Here is a 6,000-nt window from a genome sequence, read left to right as displayed (position 1 = left end):
TTTTTTTCCTCTCCAGCTTTTCTGGGGATTTCCTAGGAATTGTGGTTTTCTAAATAAATTTATAAGGATGGGCAAACTTGGATGAAATCAGAATATTTCATTCTGGCTTTGACTCCTGTGAAGTATTTTAAGTAGCAATATTGTGAACAGATTTTGGGGAATGAACTTCTCTCATCTTCTATTGAGTTGTATCAGATTTTAGAAGCAGAAAAAAACTGCCTTTAGCAAAGAAACGTACCTAAGGGTTTTCAGCCAAAAAGAGTCATTTTGGGAAAAATGTGGAGGCAGGAAAGGCTTGCTTCTAGGCATTTGACGTAAAGTTCCTTATGGATCCAGCTGCCCTAAGGGAAGATATGAGCAAAAACCTGGGCAGCAGGAACCTTAATTTTGCTAAAACTTTGGAAAGTTGCTGTGACTTCGGGGGCAGCTTTTCGGAGATGATGGGGCCATTTCCCAGCAAAACTTTATATTCCTCATATAACATTTATTGTCCTGTCTCAACTGTAACATGCAGCATAGCACAGAGAAGGTTTGAGAAGAATATTGTACAAAACAAGACCGGTATAGGCTATTGCATTGTTGTTGTAGTACTAAGAAGAGAATGTTTAGGTGCTGTATGTTGAAAAATAGACTAAATAGCCTTATAAAGGACCATGTAACTTCATCCATGCACTGTAGGATAAATCCTCAACCTCCAAGAACTTAAACATTAATTAAAAAAGTATACATATCTGGGGAAACTTAATGCAGCAACTTGATTTGTCACAACATGCAAGTCTCCATGAATATTTTTTGTACAATGCTTGACTGCTTTAAGGGTTCCCATGCACTTGCACAGCATCCTTCCAGAGATGCCTTTCAGCCAAAATTATTCCACCGTGATACTGGATAGGATGCTGTTCTTTTAAATCTCTTTCATTAAATGTTCATGCACACACAGATCTCAGTTTTTTTCTGAGAGCTTAAAAAAACCCAAACACATTGGAGCTGCTACTGCACATACCTGATAGCTATATCCGTAGCACTGGGTAACTTCAGCAGCACTGGGAGTAGCAGAGGATCCCAAATATTTTTCATAGTATGATTTACATTATAATGCAAAGATTAAGGATTGCATCTGCCTTTCAGGAGCCTAGTATCTTCCTTTTGTCCCCCTGTAGCAGCAGCTCTATATAACTGGGAATTACTACATGGAGCAGCAAGGTTGGAAAGTAACTTTTAGCTGACCTATGCTGTTAAGCCAGAAGCTGGGATGAGATGTCAGGCTGAGCACAAGGAACAGAGAATTGGAATTACCTGGGAAAAATTCCCCTCCTAATCTTTCTAGGGGGAGAACAGAGGTTAGCTGGGGACCACCTGGCGCAAAGGGATTCTGCAGGAGCATCATCCTTCCGCTGCTGAGCGGCAGCCCCTGCACCAGAGAGTCCCAGGCTTCCACTTGGATGTAAATTTACTTGGTTGGGCTTTTTTTCTTTTCGCCAAGTAACCCAAGTGCTCCAGCCAAGCTGGAGTTTCCAGCCCTCCCAGCTGTGCCTGTATCCCACAGAGCACCCGCTTGGGTCTGGTGTGGATTTGGGACCTCTCCAAAGGAACAGGAGGAAATGGGCGGTCCCAGCCCAGCAAACTCCTTGTAGACTCATCTCTTACCCCTGATGTTAGAGCAAAGCAGCCTGTTTGGAGACTCAGAAGAAAGAGAGGCTTTAAATTGAAACAATAGTATCCCAGAAACCCCAGATGACCTGTCCCGTGGATGTAGTAGGCTTTATCAGCCAGGGTCTGCATCCTGGCAAGAGTTTCTTCTGTGCTTTCCCACAGTATATCGTATTAGTCATCCCTAATTATTCAGCTCTGGTTGAGCAAAGCCTTGTCTCTGTCTTTTTTTTCCCCCGTTGTTTGTTTGTTTGTTAGGCTGAAAACCTATATTTAAATATGAAGGGGTGGGAGGCATTTTTAATCCCAGCTGGTTAATTCCTAAAATGCACAGAGGTAAAGCTGTAGCAGACAGCTGCCATGAGAACGTGCTGTTACATTCTTCTGCTGCCTTGGGTGTGTAAAGCCTGACTTGAGCGCAGCTTATGCCAGGCTCTGCCTTGCCCCATACCTCTGGGGCAGCAACTGAGTCCTTTCTGCTATGTTTTACCATTCTGTGCTGGATTTGTGGCATACACCTGTGTAGGGATGTTTGTGAAGCCTTTCTGGATTTATATGCTTCTTTTCCACTTCAGTCCTGCTGTGGATACCCCGTCTCACCCATGCGACTCATCTGATGCCTCTCCCCACATCTTACTGGTTTAAGCCCGTTAAACTGCATGATGTTTGGGAGGCAGGGAAGTTTTGTGGCTCAGCAGAGAGGGATGACAGAGCTGCAGTAAGCTCATATGCCATGGTGTCCAGGGGGCTTTTTATGGGGGTAAGTTCAGGAGAAGAAACTAGTCAGTTTTGGGGCTGTTCCTTGAGTAGCCAGAGAGACGAAGATGTGATACAGCCAGGGACACCCAGCAGCAACTGCAGACCAGACCTTGCCTCTTTCATTTGTGAGAGAAGCCAGACACGGAATACTCTCTGAAATAGAAATGCTACACGTGCAATTTTGGTATGAGGGTCCAGAGCTCCAGGAGACTTAAATGCCTGACCCAAGGCCATGTGGGAGGCGGTGACAGAGGCTTCGAGGATTCCTCCAACCTATTCCCTATCCTCAGCTCATCTTCATCACAGGCTGCCTCTCCATCCAGTTAATTTGAGCTGGGGAGGCTTAGTCTTGCCTTGTAATCTTGATTTGGAGTTTCATTATGAATTACTTGAGTCTCATGTGCCATTTTAAATTGATTCGTTATGCTAAGTACTTGCCAAATGCATAATGAGGGTCTAAATCGGTCCGTATGTAACAAGGCAGCGATTCAATTATTCCTAACACTCACGCTCTGACAAAAGCCTCGATTATTGTTGTCACTTGCGTTTTGGGACCTTCCCGCACATATACACACACACACAAAATCCGTTGGAGGCACTTCATGGTTTCTAGCACCCGCCCTGTTATTTATTATTATTATAAATGTTGCTATTTTTGGCTTCCTCAGACACGAGCATGGGGCTGGGAGTTCGCCCCTACAGGGATTTGTATTAATGAGAATTGGAGCGGCTTTCAGGGGGGATAGCTGCTCCGTCTCTTCCAATCCATTCACAAAGTCGGTGTGGAAGCTCTTAAAGACCAACGGCAGAAATGAAAATTAATCAAATGAAGGAGCTATTAGCCACAGCACATCAAAGAAAGTCTTCAGACCGAACAGCGGAAAAAGCTTTTATCTCTTTCTAACAAACGTTAGAAATCCAGCCACAACCATGACAGGCTCTAAAATGCCATTAGGGTGGTGTAAATAATTATAATCGCCGCCCTAATCACGTCCTCCCTAGATTTCAGGGCACTCCACGAAGGAAGGTCGATACCTGCAACCCACTTTACAGATGGGGAGACTGAGGCACCATTTCCTGAGGGCATTGCAGAGCCTCAGTGACAGGGATGAGGGGACAGTTTAGTCCTTTTCCCCAAAAATTTTGTGCGTCACCTAGGGAAATAGTCCCGAAGTCATCTGTTCAATGGACTAATGAATAATGGGCTAAACCAGACCCAGATGTGGGCACTGGGCCAAGCCTCCTGGCTTTTCCCTGACCCTGATTTGCAGCTCAGGTATCTTTAAATGGCAAAGCAGCCTCCAAAATACAGGGCCAGGGCCTCCTCCTGTCCCTGCTCTGTGGCTTTTTCCCTGTCCTCGAGTCAGGCTGGTGGAGGAGGTGGTTGCAGTATTGGTCACATCGAATTTTGGGGCATTTCTGCAAACTTCTTCAGAGCTCAAACAAATCCTTTCACCTCTTTAATTTGGAGATTCAGATGAGCAGAGATCAGCCTCAGGTCCAAACCTTAGTCTCTCCTCCATGCTGCAAAAAGCCAGGAGATTCTGGTAGCCATAAGCTTTTCTTCCAGGCTCCGTCGTGATGAAATGTCAGTGGAAGGCAGCACTCTGTCCGCAGAGCCGTGGCTGACACCGGGGTGGGGAGCTACCGTGAATCATCCTTATTAAAAAAGCATTTCCAGTTCAGCTTTGCAGAGATGCCTCTCATCATCTTTGCTGCCATAATGGAGCTATTAAAAGCTTCCATGTAAGGCAGGCAACAGACAATAGATACAGGCAGGTAGAGCCTGAAACCCCATTGCAGAGGGCACAGGATAAAAAGCACATTTTCTCACCCGTTTTCCATGCCAGGATCACGAGGAGGAGGCTGGATCTGCCGGCAGCACCTCCGTGGCACAGCTGCTTGCTGGGGATGGAGGAACGTGGCCTTATGGCATAGGGGCTCCTAGGGAGGCTTATCTATAGGTGTCACCTGAATGTGGGTGAGTTGGGAAGAAAGATGTGTGCAGGGGGTATGTACAATCTATGCGGATAGCAGAGCTTCTTCAATATCCCATCATATCCCCAGAACCACATTACCCACATGCCCTGGGCTCTGGCATCGTTGGGTTCCTGCAGTGCTGAACACGGTTGTGTATGTTGCAGAAATTGGAGGATTTAGCAGGATTTCCCTGTTGAATTCTGGCTTATGATAACTGTTGAGCTAGGAGGAATCTTTTGGGTTGATTTTTCTCTAACAAGCTCTGCCACCCTCGTGCGTTTCCCAGCCGTGAGTCACATCTCATCCTCTGCTTTTCCCCCTCCTTGAAATCGTCAGGCATCTCATGAGGGTTTGGGAAGATAATAACAATAATAATGCCTTGTGCAGCATTTTTGCTGGCTCTGCTCTGCGTGAGGGCTAAAAACTCACCCTTTGAGGGAAAGGCGAGGATCTTCCATCACTGCTGGGTGGCAGGAGCTGGAGTCAGCAGGAGAGGGAATCAGCACAGACATGATCACGTCTGGGCAGCTTTACAGTGTGTCAGGGGTACCTGGACAGACTTCTCATGATGGACCAAACAAATCAAAAGCAGAAACAAATCCTGGCAATTAAAAAACCATCGCCAAATTTGCTGTTTATTAGGAGGGGTGTCACACAGCTTTGCTCCCAAGGGGGCAGCTGCAGAAGCGTGTCCTGCTGGGGACCCCTGTGACATCTCGGCTCCCTCCCTGCTCCCTCCCTCCCCGAGATGCTGGAAGCCACCTTTAGGTCCTGCTCCTGCCAGCATCTCCATGTCTGCCTGCACTGTGTTCCCATTGCTTTCCAGCCAAAATGACTTTACCAGGAGGAAAAGCTGTGAGAAAAAGCCAAAGTCAACTGATTTCCTCTCTCTCCTCTGTTGTGGATGTCATTTTGTGCTTCCCCAAGAGAAGAAGGGAACAAAGTAGTGGAGGAAGCACAAGATTTGCATTAAAAAAGAAAGCAAGCAGCAGACAAAGAAATAAGGTCAAAGGAAAGGAGAGAAAAGACTTTCAATCATTTTGGCGAGAATTCTTCTTTTTAGAAGGTCTTCTCAATTTTCCTCCCCTTTCTTGCTGTCTGCAGGCTGTTAATAATTCAGTGATTTATATTTGCAGCAAAACCTTCCATCTCTGGAGTCATTTCTGTTTGTAATGACTTCAGCGAATTAATGGTGGGCACTGCCTTTTGAACCAGAATGAATTCCTTTGTGGAATTAAACTTTTCCTTGATATTCACTGATACTTTTTTTCATGTGTTCATTTATAATTGAGGCTTCTTCGTGATTTTTTTTTTAAGGGGAGGGGGTTAGAGGAAAGGAATAGCAAGACTCCTCCAGCAATGCTTTTTATGAAGGGTGAGCTGCAAAAGCGAAGCAGGCAGTGAGTCAGCATCCTCTCCTGCCTCTGCTGGCAGCCGAGCTGTTGCTGGGGTTACTGTTACAGGTGACAGAGCGGATCTGCCTTCCTGGTGTCCCCAGGCTGAGCAAGGACCTGTTTTGCCTAATATATCAGAAAAAAGAAAAAAAAAAAAAAAGAAAAAAAAAAGCCAGGCTACAGGAAGAAGGCTCCCACCCTCCAAAGAAAAATCCCC

The sequence above is a fragment of the Falco biarmicus genome, chromosome 16 (assembly GCF_023638135.1).
Source record: "Falco biarmicus isolate bFalBia1 chromosome 16, bFalBia1.pri, whole genome shotgun sequence".
Lineage (NCBI taxonomy): Eukaryota > Metazoa > Chordata > Aves > Falconiformes > Falconidae > Falco > Falco biarmicus.
The sequence above is the reverse complement of the archived record's forward strand: the minus strand, read 5'-3'. Positions refer to the sequence as shown.